We start from the raw sequence: 17,538 nt of genomic DNA on the forward strand, positions 1-17,538 counted from the left end.
CCCCCATTATATCTCCTGACTTCATATCCTACCACTTTCTTCCTCACTGTGCACCACACAGGTCTCCTCTCTGTTCCTTGAACACCCAGGGCATGTTTCTTTTCACTCACTTGTTGCCTCTGCCTGGAATACTCTTGTCCCTAGATAACACGTGGCTCACTATTTCATCTTAAAAGTCACCCTCCCTAATCATCCTGTGAAAAATTACTACATCCCCCAGTTCTATCCTCTTCGGGACTTTATTACTATTTTTTCAATAACACCTTACACTATTGAATACAGAGTGTAAACTCCATGGGAATGGGGAATAAAATACTGGGAATGGGAATAAAATATTCCCATGGGAATAAAAATATTTTGTTCCTGCTATATTTCCCTTACACGCTTGGGATGTGGTTGATGCTCGATAAATGTTTGTTGCATGAATTTATTATATTATGTGCTTATTTTGCTTATGCTCTGAGAAGTGTGCCTGACAATCATGTGCTTCTAGAATAGGCTACAGACCATTGACTTCCAGCTCTTATTTTTCTGCTCCTCCCTTTTCTAAAAATATGTTCTATGCCTCTTATTTTGACTTGAAACTACTTTTTGACTGATTTTTATTGCAGCATGCTTCCCTAGCATATGTCGTTCCTAAGTCTATATATTCTTTTGAGAAATGAGCATTTTTTAATCCTCTGTAAAGCAACAGTTAGAACTGGACATGGAACAACAGACTGGTTCCAAATAGGAAAAGGAGTCCGTCAAGGCTGTGTACTGTCACCCTGCTTATTTAACTTATATGCAGAGTACATCATGAGAAACACTGGGCTGGAGGAAGCACAAGCTGGAATCAGGATTGCCGGGAGAAATATTAATAACTTCAGATATGCAGATGACACCACCCTGATGGCAGAAAGTGAAGACAAACTGAAGAGCCTCTTGATGAAAGTGAAAGAGGAGAATGAAAAAGTTGGCTTAAAGCTCAACATTCAGAAAACGAAGATCATGGCATCCAGTCCCATCACCTCATGGCAAATAGATGGGGAAACAGTGGAAACAGTGGCTGACTTTATTTTTCTGGGCTCCAAAATCACTGCAGATGGTGACTGCAGCCATGAAATTAAAAGACTCTTACTCCCTGGAAGGAAAGTTATGACCAACCTAGACAGCATATTAAAAAGCAGAGACATTACTTTGCCAACAAAGGTCCGTGTAGTCAAGGCTATGGTTTTTCCAGTGGTCATGTATGGATGTGAGAGTTGGACTGTGAAGAAAGCTGAGTGCCGAAGAATTGATGCTTTTGAACTGTGGTGTTGGAGAAGACTCTTGAGAGTCCCTTGGACTGCAAGGAGATCCAACCAGTCCATTCTAAAGGAGGTCGGTCCTGGGTGTTCATTGGAATGACCGATGCTGAAGCTGAAACTCTGATACTTTGGCCACCTGATGTGAAGAGTTGACTCATTGGAAAAGACCCTGATGCTGGGCAAGATTGAAGGCAGGAGGAGAAGGGGACAACAGAGGATGAGATGGTTGGATGGCATCACCGACTCGATGGCCATGGGTTTGGGTGGACTCTGGGAGTTGGTGATGGACAGGGAGGCCTGGCGTGCTGCGGTTCATGGGGTCGCAAAGAGTTGGACATGACTGAACGACTGAACTGAACTGAAAACATGAATTTTTCATCACTGTCATTGAAAGTGGAGTTTCCTAACAGTCATTATTATATTTGGATATGGAGCTTGCTTTTAGATGACTCTGCATCATGATTTATAACTTTATACTGTAGATTCTTTAATGTTCTCCAAGAATGGTCGATCGAAGAAGGCAGTGGCACCCCACTCCAGTACTCTTGCCTGGAAGATCCCATGGGCGGAGGAGCCTGGTAGGCTGCAGTCCATGGGATCGCTAAGAGCCGGACACAACTGAGCAACTTCACTTTTCACTTTCCTGCATTGGAGAAGGAAATGGCAACCCACTCCAGTGTTCTTGCCTGGAGAATCCCAGGGACGGGGGAGCCTGGTGGGCTGCCGTCTATGGGGTCGTACAGAGTCGGACACGACTGAAGTGACTTAGCAAGAAAGGTCGATACCTATTCCTCCTTGTAAACCAGAATGGAGGGTACTTGGTCCTGATTCAATTTTTGAGTATTTTGTAGGTTCTAGTGTTTTTGTGTAGCCGATGCTTACTAACTACCTTAATTGGAGCAGTTAGATCCCACAGAGGTACCTTGCCCTCTTTGTCTCAAGCCCAGCAAGACTTGGATTGTATTGCTGTGGAAGTCATACACTGTAGATATTTCAATTCAAATATTGTGCCCTACTGTCATATCATGTTTTAAATCCTGCCTAACTTTTCAATTTGAAAAAGTGTCACTGAAGCACTTAGGGTTATCCTGTTGCCATTTCTTCAGGATACAGGGAAACATTGGTGGCTCAAATATGAATTTTTCATGTCTTTTTTAGGTATTAAAGGTTGTTATAGTCCTCTGTCTTTCATTACTTCACTAAGATATATGGAATATAAAGTGAATTCAAAAACGTTAAGTCAAATACATAGGATTCACGTTCTTGTCTCTGCTGTTGAAGAATTTCCAGTCTCAGTCTGGGTGTCTGGCTTGCACAGCAGACAGTAGACACAGGGAAGCCCTTAACCTTTATTTTGTTGCTATGGCAACGGAATGTACTTAATGCTAAGATTCAGTGTCAATAGCTAAAGATATGTAAAGTATAAACAGATCTTTCTTCCAGATACAAACCAAGACTTGAATGTCAACATGTATAATAATAGTAGGGACTTTGCTGAGAAAACAGATACTGCCGCATGGTTTAAGACCTCTTGTGGGGGGTAAGAACATAGCTTCAAAGGTGTACATAAGCTTATCCATACTAGTGAAGTTAGAACCAACTTAGCAAATTAAAAAGCAGAGACATTACTTTACCAACAAAGGTCCATCTAGTCAAAGCTATGGTTTTACCAGTAGTCACGTATGAATGTGAGAGTTGGACTATAAAGAAGGATGAGTGCTGAAGAATTGATGCTTTCAAACTGTGGTGCTGGAGAAGACTCTTGAGAGTCCCTTGGACTGCAAGGAGATCTCCTTGCAACCAGTCCATTCTAAAGGAGATCAGTCCTGAATATTCATTGGAAGGACTGATGCTAAAACTCCAATACTTTGGCCACCTGATGCGAAGAGCTGACTGATTTGAAAAGACCCTATGCAGGGAAAGATTGAGGGCAGGAGAAGGAGACAACAGAGGATGAGATGGTTGGATGGCATCATCGACTTGATGGACATGAGTTTGAGTAAAGTCCAGGAGTTGGTGATGTACAGGGAGGCTGGCGTGCTGCAGTCTCGGGTCACAAACAGTCAGACCCGACTTAGAACTGAGCTGAATATAAAACAATAGAGAAAGGACTAATTTATTATCTATGCGCGTGCGTGCTCGGTCTTGTCATGTCCAATTCTTTGCGTCCTTATGAACTGTAGCCTGTCAGGCTCCTCAGTCCATGGGATTCTCCAGGCAAGAATACTAGAGTGGGTTGCTATGCCCTTCTTCAGAGAATCTTCCCAACCCAGGCATCGAACTTGTGTCTCTTATGTCTTCTGCATTGGCAGGTGGGTTCTTTAGCACTGGTACCACTTGGGAAGCCCAATTATCTCTGTTTCATATCAAAATTATGTGTTCATCAAATGAGGAAGTGCTCATGATAAAAATTAAGTGCAAAAGAAAGAATTTCACCTTTATTTTTACATCATGATCCAGTTCTGGACTTAAAAGAAGGCTCTGTACATACAGAAGGAAAATATGCCAATATGTTAACAGTAATTATTACAGGGTTTAAGGGTAACAGTGATCTTTTAATTTTCTTCTTTATCTTTTTCTATGTATTTTCCAATTTTTATACTCTGTATAAAATTTTATTAAGCATTTTTAAAGAAGGAAACAAGTTTTGGGAACTAGATATAGCTGTGTGATTCTAGGCAAGTTAGTAATGATGATGATGATGGCTACATTATACAGCACATGCATGCTCAGTGACCCAGTCATGTCTAACTCATTTTTGCAACCCTGTGGACTATATAGCCCACCAGGCTCCTCTGTCCATGGGATTTCCCAGGCAAGAATACTGAAGTGGGTTCCCCTTTCCTCCTCCAGGTACATTTGCTGAATTCCTACTATTTAGGAAATATTGAATGTATTTTATATATGTTGTCACTCTGTTTTATAATAGCCCAGCAATGGAGGCTTAATTATCTGTTTTACATATGGGGGAAAAAAATCTCAAACATTTTAAGTAGCTTATAAGCTAGTAAGTGTCAGAGCCAGGATTCAAACTGAAGCTTGTCTTCAGATTTTTCTAAATGTACCATAAGGCCTTCCCCAAATAATTAAACCCCCGTGTTTCTTTACTATAAAATGCAGGTGGGATTGTAGTATAGGTTAAACCATAAGACTAGGTGTTTTCATGAGCTTTTCCTTATAGACCTAGGCTTCTGGCATTTTTTTTCAGTTGACTTCTGTACATGTATTGTTTGAGTTGTTAGTTTCATTAATAGCATTATTTGAAATTTACAGTCTTAAGCCTGTAAGTTACATTTTGCCAAAGAACAGCAAAGTGAATCCATCAATTGGAATTTTATTCTTTATAGTTTTTATATAATGCAATTTTGTAGTCATTTTCTGAAATTTCATTTTCATGAAGATCAGTGCTAATGATCCTTTGTTAAAAGGGGTAAAGTTTATGTTTCACACCTTCTTTAAGAAAATGTTTTGTTGAGTGACGCTTGGAAGCACTTCTGTTTCTTCCCTGAGTTCTGACAAGTTGAGAGGTAAAAACAGTAAGCATATCCAATTTTTTCTCTCCAGATTTGTTTATATCCTTGGAGTAGACAAAAATTAGAAATATAACACCAGTTGGGCTCCTTGCAAATGGAAAAAAACATCAGGAGGGGGCGGGAAGTTTTAAGTTTCATACTTTGTCTAGAAGTTTCGAAGTTAGTGTAAAAGGCTGCTGAAATGCCTATGTATGATGAACTGAGTCCCAGCTGACAGCTATTCTTATAATGAACACAATGGATAAATTAGATACAGATTGTTTACTCTTATATTCACTTGCTCTGTTGCTTTTGGGTACACTATACACCTCTCAGAAAATCCAGGATAAGTATTTTCAAGTATTGTATTTGGGCTTTCAATTGTTCTACCTGACTCTTAAGTTTGGATTTGGAAAATACAGACACTCGTATCTGTGGGAAATATAAAGAAGTATAAAACTATACTTAGCCACAAGTTTACATTTTGATTGGATTAAAAAAAACCCACTTCTTTAGATAATGATCGTGCAGATTTTTTGGTATGTTTTAGCTACTACTCAGTATTCCATTGTATGACTAACCACCGTTTATCTGTTCTACTGATGAATAGCTAGGTTATTGCATATATTTAGAAAAACCAACTTCAAGGTAGTGGTTTTTCTGCAAGAGAGTGGGAAGGAAATGATTGTGGCAGAGGAAAAAACCTGATTATGCATTACATCCTTATAAATGCAGAGATTTGAAACAATTATGGGGGAAAAGACAGTGACATACATGAAATAAACTACTGTTAACAGTATCTTGTTTAAAATATCTCTGCTTCTCCTAGTTATAAATGTGTTCCCCCACAGTTTTTTTCTGAAAGAATTATTGTTTTGCCTTTCACATTTTGATTTGCCATTCATTTGGAATTTCAGTTTTGTGTGAGATTTTAGGTAGATTTCAAGGTTGCTTTTTTTCTTTTTTTCCCCACGTAGATGTCATTGACCAAGCATTATTGAGAAGACCATCCTTTAAGAAGCAGATTTTTTAAAGTGGAAAATAATGAGCATGTTTGCATGTTGATAGGTGATCAGGGCATATATTGTCCCTCAATTCTGGGGAACTGCTGGCCTATGAATGGGATAAGGTAAATGAAAGAATATAGTTTTTGGAAAAGAAGAAAATGTTTTTAAAAAGCAAGGAATTCATAGTATAAGTAGGTCATTTACCTTTGCTTTGTAAACGATGCATGCGCTTTCATTCTAACACGAAGAAAAGAAAAAAATGAATGCAAGTTGGTTTATAAACTTGACTATGAGAAGATGAAAGAATTCCTTCCATGTGCTTGTTTTGTTCATGAGAAAAGGGTAGGTCCTGAGCAGATAGGTCTTTTTGCAGGGAAGAATTGTGGAGGGTTGAGGAGAAATAATGAAGTATGAAAGTGCAGTTAATTCATGTTTTCCCTCTCAATACCTTCAAATTCTGTAAAAGAGAGGATTTGTTTAAATTAGTTACTATCTAGTATAGGACCTGCTTTTGAGTAGAATTCTTGAACCAGACCTTGTAATAGGCTGCTGGCTTGCTAGGAGTTTCACTTTGGGTCAGATGTTCATCCTTAATCCAGATAGCTGTGGGCCACTGGGGGAAATACGTGACAGAAAACACGATGACTCACACATTCTTTGTTCAGATGCAGAAGGAAACACTTCGTTCTTGGTCCCTCCAACAGAAGCCCTGGAATTAAGTCAGTGGTCCACTTTGCAAGAACTGTTCACTGTGGATAGGAGAATAAAAAACATTGATTAGCCAGATTGGGGCCTTATGCTTACTACTAGGGTAGAGCCTTTATTATTTTTTTTTTTAATTTATTTTTTTTATTGAAGGATAATTGCTTTACAGAATTTTGTTGTTTTCTGTCAAACCTCAACATGAATCAGCCACAGGTATACATATATCCTATCCCTTTTGAACCTCCCTCCCATCTTCCTCCCCATCCCAGCCCTCTAGGCTGATACAGAGCCCCTGTTTGAGTTTGCTGAGCCATACAGCACATTCCTGTTGGCTATCTATTTTACATGTGGTAATGTAAGTTTCCATGTTACTCTTTCCAAACATCTCACCCTCTTCTCCCCTCTCCCCATGTCCATAAGTTCTGTCTGTTTCTCCATTGCTGCCCTGTAAGTAAATTGTTTAGAACCATTTTTCTAGATTCCGTATATGTGCATTAGAATACAATATTTATCTTTCTCTTTCTGACTCACTTCACTCTGTATAATAGGTTCTAGGTTCATCCACCTCATCAGAACTGACTCAAATGCATTCCTTTTTACGGCTGAGTAATATTCCATTGTGTATACATACCATAACTTCTTTTTTATCTGTTGATGGACATCTAGGTTGCTTCCATGTTCTAGCTACTGTAAATAGTGTTGCAATGAACAATGAGATACATGTGTCTTTTTCAACCCTGGTTTCCTCAGAGTGGGGTTGCTGGGTCATATGGTGGTTTTATTCCTAGTTTTTAAAGGAATCTCCATACCGTCTTCCATAGTGGCTGTATCAATTTACATTCCCACCAACAGTGCAAGAGCCTTCCTTTTTCTCCACAGCCTCTCCAGCATTTACTGTTTGTAGACTTCTTGATGACGGCCATTCTGACCAATATGAAGTGATATCTCATTGTGCATTTCTCTAATTTTCTTCCATTCCGAGGGTTGTCTTTTCACCTTGCTTATAGTTTCCTTTGCTGTGCAAAAGCTTTTAAATTTAATCAGGTCCCACTTGTTTACTTTTGTTTTTATTTCCGTTACTCTAGGAGGTGGGTCATAGAGGATTTTGCTTTGATTTATGTCATCGAATGTTCTGCCTGTGTTTTCCTCTAAGAGTTTCATAGTTTCTGGTCTTACATTTAGGTCTTTGATCCATTTCGAGTTTATCTTTGTGTACGGTATTAGGAAGTGTTCTCATTCCATTCTTTTACATGTAGCTGTCCGGTTTTCCCAGCACCATTTATTGAAGAGGCTGTCTTTGCCCCATTACCTCCTTTGTCAAAAATAAGGTACCCATAGGTGCATGGGTTTATTTCTGGGCTTTCTATCTTGTTCCATTGGTCTATATTTCTGTTTTTGTGCCAGTACCATCCTGTCTTAATGACAGCTTTGTAGTATAATCTGAAGTCAGGCAGGTTGATTCCTCCGGCTCCATTCTTCTTTCTCAGGACTGCTTTGGCTGTTTGGTGTCTTTTGTGTTTCCATATGAATTGTGAAGTTGTTTATTCTAGTTCTGTGAAAAATGCCATTGGTAATTTGATAGGGATCACACTGAATCTGTAGATTGTGTTTGGTAGTATAGTCATTTTCACAATATTGATTCTTCCTACCCAGGAACATGGAATATCTCTCTATCTGTTTATGTCATTTTTGATCTCTTTCATTAGTGTCTTATAATTTTCTGTGTACAGTTCTTTTGTCTCCTTAGGTAAGTTTATGCCTAGATATTTAATTCTTTTTGTTGCAATAGTGAATGGGATTGATTCCTTAATTTCTCTTTCTGATCTTTCATTGTTACTATATAGAAATGCAAGTGATTTCTGTGTATTGATTTTGTATCTTGCAACTTTGCTAAATTCACTGATTAGTTCTAGTAGTTTTCTGATACTATCTTTAGGGTTTTCTATGTACAGTATCATGTCATCTGCAAAGAGTGAGAGCATTATTCCTCCTTTTCCGATCTGGATTCCTTTTATTTCTTTTCTTCTCTGATACAGTCCTAGCTGTAGCTAGCACTTCCAGAACTATGTTGAATAATAGTGGTAAAAGTGGATACCTTTGTCTTGTTCCTGATCTTAGGGGTAATACTTTCAGTTTCTTACCATTGAGAATAATGTTTGCTGTAGGCTTATCATATACGGCCTTTACTGTGTTGAGGTAGGTTCCTTCTATGCTCATTTTGGAAGAGTTTTAATCATAAATAGGTGCTGAATTTTGTCAAAGGCTTTTTCTACATCTGTTGAGATTATCATATGGTTTTTATCTTTCAGTTTGTTCATATGGTATATCACATTGATGATTTGCATATATTGAAGAATCCTTGTATTTCTGGAATAAACCCAGCTTGATCGTGGTGTATTAGCACTTTCATGTGTTGCTGAATTCTGTTCGCTAAAATTTTGTTGATGATTTTTGCATCTATGTTCATCAGTGACATTGGCCTGTAGTTTTCTTTTTTGTGTGCTGTCTTTGTCTGGTTTTGGTATCAGGGTGCTGGTGGCCTCATAGAATGAGTTTGGAAGTGTTCCTTCCTCTGCAATTTTTTGAAAGAGTTTTAGAAGGATAGGCATTAACTCTTCTCTAAATGTTTGATAGAATTGTCCTGTGAAGCTATCTGGTCCTGGACTTTTGTTTTTTGGGAGATTTTTGATCACAGCTTCAATTTCAGTGCTTTTAATTGGGTTGTTCATAATTGCTACTTTTTCCGGGTTCAGTCATGAAGATTGAACTTTTCTAAGAATCTGTCCATTTCTTCCAGTTTACCCATTTTATTGCCATACAGTTGTTCATAATAGTCTCTTACAGTCCTTTGTATTTCTGCATTGTCTGTTGTAACCCCTCCTTTTTCATTTCTAATTTTGTTGATTTGATTCGTCTGTTTTTCTTGATGAATCTGGCTAAAGGTGTGTCAATTTTTTATCTTCTCAAAGAACCAGCTTTAGTTTTATTAATCTTTACTATTGTTCCTTTCATTTCTTTTTTCATTTATTTCTGCTTGGATCTTTATGATTTCTTTCCTTCCAATTTTGGGGGTTTTTTGATCTTCTTTTTCCAGTTGTTTTAGCTGTAAAGTTAGGTTGTCTGTTTGGTGTTTTTCTTGTTTCTTGAGGTAGGATTGTATTGCTATAAACTTCCCTCTTAGGACTGCTTTTGCTGCATCCCATAGGTTTTAAGTTGTGTTTTCATTGGCATTTCTTTATAGAAATTTTTTTATTTCCCTTTTGATTTCTTCGGTAACCTGTTGGTTATTTAGAAACATGTTGTTTAATCATGTGTTTGTGTTTCTTACAGTTTTTTTTTTTTTTTCTTGTAATTGATATCTAGTCTCAAAGTGTTGTGGTCAGAAAAGATGCTTGATACGATTTCAATTTTCTTAAATTTACTGAGGTTTGATTTGTGACCCAGGATGTGGTCTATCCTGAAGAATGTTCCATGTGCACTTGAGAAGAGGGTGTATTCTTCTGCATTTGGATAGAATGTCCTGAAGATACCAATGAGATCCATCTCATCTGATGTATCGTTTAAGACTTGTGTTTCCTTATTTTCTGTTTTGAAGATCTGTCCATTGGTGTGAGGGGGGTGTTAAAGTCTCCTACTACTATTGTGTTGCTGTCAATTTCTCCTTTTATGTCTGTTAGTGTTTGTCTTATGTTAAGCATATGCGGTTTCCCTTATATATGTTGCTTCTCCCTTGCTGCTTTTAATATTCTTTCTTTGTGTTTAGTCTTTTTTTAGTTTGATTAGTACATTTCTTGGCATGATTCTCTTTAGGTTTATCCTGTATGGGACTCTTTATGCCTCTTGGACTTGATTGACTATTTCCTTTTCCATGTTGAGGAAATGTTCACCTATAATCTCTTCAAAAATTTTCTCATACCCTTTCTTTTTCTCTTCTTGTCCTGGGACCCCTATAATTCGAATGTTGGTGCGCTTGATATTGTCCCAGAGGTCTCTGAGACTATCCTCAATCCTTTTCATTCTTTTTACTTTATTCTGCTCTTCAGAAGTTATTTGTAGCGTTTTATCTTCCAGCTCAGTGATTCATTCTTCTGCTTCAGATATTCTGCTATTGATTCCTTCTAGAGTATTTTTAATTTCAGTAATCGTGTTGTTTAGTCTCTGCATGTTTATTCTTTAATTCTTCTAGGTCTTTGTTAATTGATTCTTGCATTTTCTCCATTTTGTTTTCAAGGTTTTCGATCACCTTTACTATCATTATTCTGAATTCTTTTTCAGGTAGTTTGCCTATTTCCTCTTCATTTATTTCAACTTCTGTGTTTCTAGTTTGTTCCTTCATTTGTGTAGTATTTCTTGGCCTTTTTTTTTTTTTTTTTTTTAACTTTTTGTGTTTGAGGCCTGCTAGTCCGAGGCTTCAAGGTTGCATTCTTTCTTCCTTTTGGTTTCTGCCTTCCTAAGGTTGCTCGAGTGGTTTGTGTAAGCTTCTTTTAGGGTGAGATTTGTGCTGAGCCTTTGTTTGTTTGGTTTTCCTCTGAGGGGCAAGGCTGAGTGAGGTGGTAATCCTGTCTGCTGATGATTGGGTGGTTTTTTTGTTTTGTTTGTTGTTTAGATGAGGCACCCTGCACAGGGTGCTACTGGTGGCTGGGTGATGCCAGGTCTTGTATTCCAGTGGTTTCCTTTGTGTGAGTTCTCACTATTTGATACCCCCTAGAGTTAGTTCTCTGGTAGTCTAGTGTCTTGGAGTCAGTGCTCCTACTCCAAAGGCTCAAGGCTTGATCTCTGGTCAGGAATAAAGATTCCACAAGTGATTTGTTATGGCATTAAGTGAGGTTAAAACAAATATCCAAAAATGAGAAACCAAAGATGAACCCCAGACAAATGGCAGTTCCAAAATCAGGCAAATAATAATTAAATAATGGAATATACACATATACACGAAGTCAAAACTGTCCAACAAAAATAAAGTACAATAGATTGACCAGGCGAACAAAGGAAATCAAAAATTATATTTACCAGTTAAGAATAAAACTAAGGCACAAACCGGAAGACGAAACTAAAGCAAGGTGCCAAGTGGGGAATAAAGCAGTGAAAGCAAAACTAACAAATATGTTGAGAGGAAAGGAAAGAAAAGAAAGACTAGATATGCAAAGTTAAATAGAGGTAGATGAAGAAGATTTATATATGTTAAAGATTAGCTGCAAGGGGAAAGGAGGAAGAAATGGCAACCCACTCCAGTGTTCCTGCCTGAGAATCCCAGGGACAGAGGAGCCTGGCGGGCTGCCATCTGTGGGGTCGCACAGAGTCAGATATGACTGAAGCCACGTAGCCTCAGCAGCAGCAGCAGCAGCAGCAGCAGCAGCAGCAAGGAGAAAAGAACAGTAGGAAAGGCAAACAAAGGAATAATGTAGAAAAAATATAATAGGTTTAAAAAAATTAAACGTTAAAATTATAAAAAGAGAAGATTTAAAAAAACAGAAGAAAGAAAGAAGGGAAAAAAAGGAAAACTCCACAGAACTGCAAAAGCCCAATGTAAACGCAGAGGTTTATAATAACAATAAAAAGTGACTGAATATACACACATATATATAGACCCATAAGCAAAATCAAAACAGTCCAACAAAAATATGGTGCAGTAGATTGACCTGGTGAACAAAAGGAACCAAAAGTTACGTCTACCAGAACAAAACGATCTAAAGCACAAACTGGAAAACAGAACTAAAGCAAGGTGCCAATTGGGGTATAAAACAATGAAAATAAAACTAACAAATATGTTGAGACTAAAAGTAAGAAAGAAAAGAAAGAATAGCTATGCAAAGTTAAATAGAGGTAGATAAAGAACGTTTATGTATATTAAAGATTAACTGCAAGAGGAAAAGAAGAGTAGGAAAAGCAAACAAAGGAATAAATTTAGAAAAAATAATAATAGGCTTAAAAAATTAAAAATTAAAATTAAGAAAAAAGAAAAAAAAAGTAAAACAACTCCCCAGAACTGCAAAAGCCCAATGTAGAGGCAGAGATTTATAACAACAATAAAAAATGTGACTGAGAAAAAAAAGAAAAATGAAAGCTCAAAACCTTAGTTAGATTTCATGGTGCCAATAAAATTGTCAACTAGAACGGAGGGGGGCGGTGGGGAGAAAAAAAAATCTAAAAGAATCTACAGGTGAAGTCAGAATATCATCATAATAAGTGTTTTTCTTGAGTCACTGCTGTCAGAGTCCTTTCCCTTGCTGGGAGTCACAGTCCACCCCACCTCCCTAGGATGCCCAGCACTGTGCTGGTCTCTTGCCTGCTGTGGGGGCAGCTCAGATTCTAATCTGTTCCTACCCCTCTGTGTTCTTGCCTCCAGTGTCCACAGCTATCAGAACTAGTGCATTTTCTTTTGTGGGAGCTCTCAGTGGCCTTTTATATAGTCCATAGACACACAGTCTGCCTAGTTGATTGTGTGAATTTAATCTGTAGCTTGTCCAGCTGGTGGGAGGGTTTTGGGTCTTCTTCCTTAGTCACACTGCCCCTGGCCCGCTTCTGGATATGTCCACTGGGGTTTGCTCCTGAGGCTGCCCTGGAAGACGGGTCTGCCCCTGTGAAGGCCAGGTGTGGAGATGGTGCGGCTGCTGGGGTTGCAGGGGTTCTGGCGGCACCAGGTACTCAGGGGAGTTGGCGGCTGGGGCAGCAGGAGATATAGTGCTCTAGAAGGGCATGGAAACCAGTACTGGCCAATACACTTGAGTATGCCTGCCTAGAGAACCCCCCTCCCTGACAGAGAAGCCTGGCAGGCCACAGTCCACAGGGTCGCAACGAGTCAGACAGGACCAAAGCTACCCTGCGCTCATGGGCGCAAGATTTTTTTTGCCTGTGGCAGCTCTGCCCCAGTGAGAGTTGAGCATGAAGGTAGCGCAGCTGCTAGGCTTGCAAGGACCCTGGCAGCGCCAAGTGTGCAGAGACATGGACTGCCTCCACCGCCAGAGTTATGGCCCTCTCAGTCTTTTTTCCAGCCTCTTGTAGCTGGCGATTAGAAGGCCTCTTTGGCCAGTCTTTCTCTACAGCTCCGCCCATTCAGGCACTTACAGGGCATCTTGCCTGGGGTCCTTCTCTGTTGTTTGGCCCACCAGGCCCATGGAGGGGCCCCCCCGCCTGGGGTCCTACTCTGTAGATCAGCACATCAGGCACTTAAAGGAGCACCGTGGGTGGGGTCCTACTCTGTAGTTGAGTGGGTCAGATTTTTGACAGGCCAGCCTCTCTGTTGTTCAGCTGCTGATGCTGGCTTGTGCGGGGAGAGGCTATGGGGATGCTTCCACCCCCTACGCATGACTCAGCAGTATCGCCTTGCTTCCATGGCTGCCCAGCTTTCCTCCCCGAGCATTTCCCACCACAGTCTCCTCCCTCACATCCCCTCGATCTCTCTCCACAGTCAACAGCAGCCCTCGCCCTGGGATTGCTCCACAATCCCTAAACTCCAGCCCCCAGCAACTGTGCCGTCCAGGGTCTGTATGGCTGTGGCAAGGACTTTCTGACTCTCATTCTATTTAGGCTGCCACAGATCAGCTGTTTCCCTCTCAGCCTTAAATGTTTCTCCTCTGACTCAGACAATTGCCCGATGGGGAGATCAGACCCCTGCTTCAGTTCCCCCACCTGCCGAGGGCAGGTCCAGTCCTACTAACAAACATTTCCATTTCTTCCCCACTAGTTCCTTCATCCTACTGAGTTTTGTGTGGGTCTGTATGTTCTTTTCTACTGGTCAGGTCCTACTCTCCACTCTCAGCTGGTGTTCCGCATGCATTTCTGTGTCTTAACGTGTATTCCTGATGTATCCGTGGAGAGAGATGGACTCCACATCCACCTACTCCTCCACCATCTTGCAATCCCCCTGAGCCTTTATATTTTGGAGCTCCAAAATCCCTGCAGATGGTGACTCCAGCCATGAAATTAAAAGACTCTTGCTCCTTGGAAGAAGCAAGGAGCTATCTAGGTTGGTTATGACCAACCTAGACAGCATATTAAAAAGCAGAAACATTACTTTGCCAACAAAGGACCATCTAGTCAAAGCTATGGTTTTCCCAGTAGTCATGATGTGAGAGTTGAACTATAAAGAAAGCTGAGCGCTGAAGAATTGATGCTTTGCAACTGTGGTGTTGGAGAAGACTCTTGAGAGTCCCTTGGACTACAAGGAGATCCTACCAGTCAATCCTAAAGGAGATCAGTCCTGAATATTCATTGAAAGGACTGATGCTGAAGCTGAAACTCCAGTACTTTGGCCATTTGATGCAAAGAACTGACTGATTTGAAAAGACCCTGATATTGGGAAAGATTGAAGGCAGGAGGAGAAGGGGATGACAGAGGATGAGATGGTTGGATGGCATCACAGACTCAATGGGCATGAGTTTGAGTAAACTCCGGGGCTTGGTGATGGACAGGCAGGCCTGGCGTGCTGCGGTTCACGGGGTCGCAAAGAGTCGGACACGACTGAGCGACTGAACTGAACTGAGAGTAGAGCCAGCCCTATCTGAACATGTCCTGCTTGTGGTGGAATTTTTCCTCAGAAAAATTGGATTGTTTTTTTTACCAGAGAAGGGTGGAACAGCTGCCAGATAATACAAATAAACTGGAATGTAATGGAGGAAAGCATTTGTAGAATCTTGATCTTTAAGGAAATACAACTATCTTGTAAAATCAGCAAGTTAAAAAATCCTGTTGTAAAGACTTTGTTCATTCTTCTTTTAGAATTTGTGTTTACTGTTAATCAGTGTCATTTGACTTAATAGCAACACTACAGTGCCTTGTGGATATTTCCTTTCAGCTTACCTCTCTTCCTTACCTTTTTGTTTAGTACATTTTGTTCAAAGGATTAAAGGGAGAAATACCCTTTGTTATTAGAACAGTTTGTGGTAGAGTGTTTGGGGAGAGTAGTACTCTAAACTATAAATTATTCATCATGAGAGGATACCTTTGTAGACCTGCCCGTGGATCACACAGTGTTTGCCAGACTTTTCTTAATGTTTGACATTAAACACAAAGAACATTAGAAATTGTATCTTTCATCTTTAATGCAATTGTATACTATACAGTACCTATGGGATAGGTTCACTTTCTTTTGAAATCTCTTTTGTAATAGCATATCTTACCCTGTATTAGATTCAGTCATTGGAACAGCCTTGAGGAACAGGAAAATAATAAAATGTCCCCATATTCTAAACAAATGTCCTTCTTAGATCGAGGGCTGTAGTTACTTAACAATAGAAGAATTTTGCGGTCCTCATAAAAGCCTAATTTTAAAATGGTCTTTCACTTAGAAAAAGGAAGTAGAACCCAATAGAAAAATGTATTGTATTAATTCTCCTATGTTTTCTTCTTAAAGTTTTATAGTTTTACCTTTAGATCCATGAACCATTTTTAGTTAAAAGAGTAAGTTGTCCTTGCACCTCAGGTTATGATTCTGTTCTGTTTCTTTTCTTTTCTCTTTTCAAATGGATGTCTGGTTGTTCCAACACCATTTGTTTTTAAAACCAAAACTCTTTTTTTCTATTGAATTGCTTTTGCACCTTTGTCAAAAGTGAATTTTTTGTACGGATATATTTCTGGAGTCTGTTTTTTCTTCCATGAATCTGTATGTCTGTTTCTTTGCCAGTACCACACTTATCGATGAAGCTTTAAGTCTTGAAATCAATTAATATTTTCCCCAACAATTGGTTTTAATTACTCTGGTTTCTCTACCTTTCCATATAAAATTTAGATTCAACTTGTCTATATCTATAAAAATTCCTGCTAGGATTTTGATTGTGATTATATTAACTCTATAAATCAGTTTCAGGGGAATTGGCATCTCTATGTTAAATCTACAAAAGTTTTTTAAAAAGACTTTAATATCTTCATAGAAATGAGATGTTATATCCATGATCCCAAAATAGGATACTATAGGGAAAGGAACAACCAGATGACAAGAAAGAGCTTGAAAATTAAAACATAGTAGCTAAAATTTAAATACAGTAGAATAGTTGGAAGATAAAGTTAAGGAAATTTTTCTAAAAGTAGAAGAAAAAGGTAAAGAGAAGTTGAGAGGAAGATTAAAAAAATTAGGTCTAGCTAAGACATCTATTATCCAAATAACAGAAATTCTGGAAAGAGAGAACAGAGGAATGAAGAGGCAAAGATGATCAGAGAATTTGTCCTAGAACTGAATGAAGGAGATAGATCTCCGTTTTGGAAAATTGAATTTTTAAAAGCACAAACTTGAGAGAAACAGAAAATAGAATGGTGGTTGCCAGGAGCTGAAGAGAGGGTGAGCTGGGAACAGACTGAGTCTGGGAGAAGTGAAAAAGTCTGGAGATGGAGATTGGTGATGGTTACACAACAACATGAATGCATGTCATGACTTTTATGTTCTGTCAGAATTTTATGTTAAAGTAAAAAAGAACAGAAGAGGAGACAACAACAGATGAAAAACGTCAAAAAAAATACAAAAAAGGCAACTGATTTAGCAAAGCTAAATGATTGAGCAAAGTTCAAACCTAATTCTACAATTGTGAAAGAAAGCAAGAAGGCTGATTAGTGCTAAAGAAACCCAAAAATATAAGGATTGGGGGTACAGGTAGCTATGAACGAAGAAGTAATGGATGTGACTGAAATAGCAGAGCTTGAAAATTTTTGTGTGGAGTAAAATTGTCCAGATCCTGTGCCTTCTCTGCATCTTAGCTCCTCTAACAGGATGTATACTATCTGAACAAAGTGTGCTAGAAGCACAGGGGCAGTCAGCTGAGGGTGATGGATCATTCTGGAAACAGGGTTAGGTGGAAGTAATCGTACTAACTGGTCGCATCTACCCCAGCTTCCTTCTTCTGTTTAGCCTAAAAGAGTAGACCTAAGCACTGTACGGTCGGGATCCACAGTGAAATCACTCAGCCAGTTTTATGGTACAGTGGAGTCTGCTGGTTGCCAAGCCCTGCTATTATAAATAATTACAAAATAAGCGTAAGTGTACAGAGCTCTGTGTACCTGTCAGGAGTTATCCTAAGACAATATCTGTTAATTTTT

At 39.2% G+C, this 17,538-nt stretch overlaps 1 protein-coding gene across 2 annotated transcripts in view; it reads left to right on the forward strand.

The window, feature by feature from the left end:
• Positions 1-17,538, forward strand: part of ANKIB1 (ankyrin repeat and IBR domain containing 1) — a 157,915-nt gene that overhangs the window by 17,866 nt on the left and 122,511 nt on the right. The window lies entirely within an intron of this gene.

This window comes from Bos taurus, chromosome 4 (assembly GCF_002263795.3).
Source record: "Bos taurus isolate L1 Dominette 01449 registration number 42190680 breed Hereford chromosome 4, ARS-UCD2.0, whole genome shotgun sequence".
Taxonomy (NCBI): Eukaryota; Metazoa; Chordata; class Mammalia; order Artiodactyla; family Bovidae; genus Bos; species Bos taurus.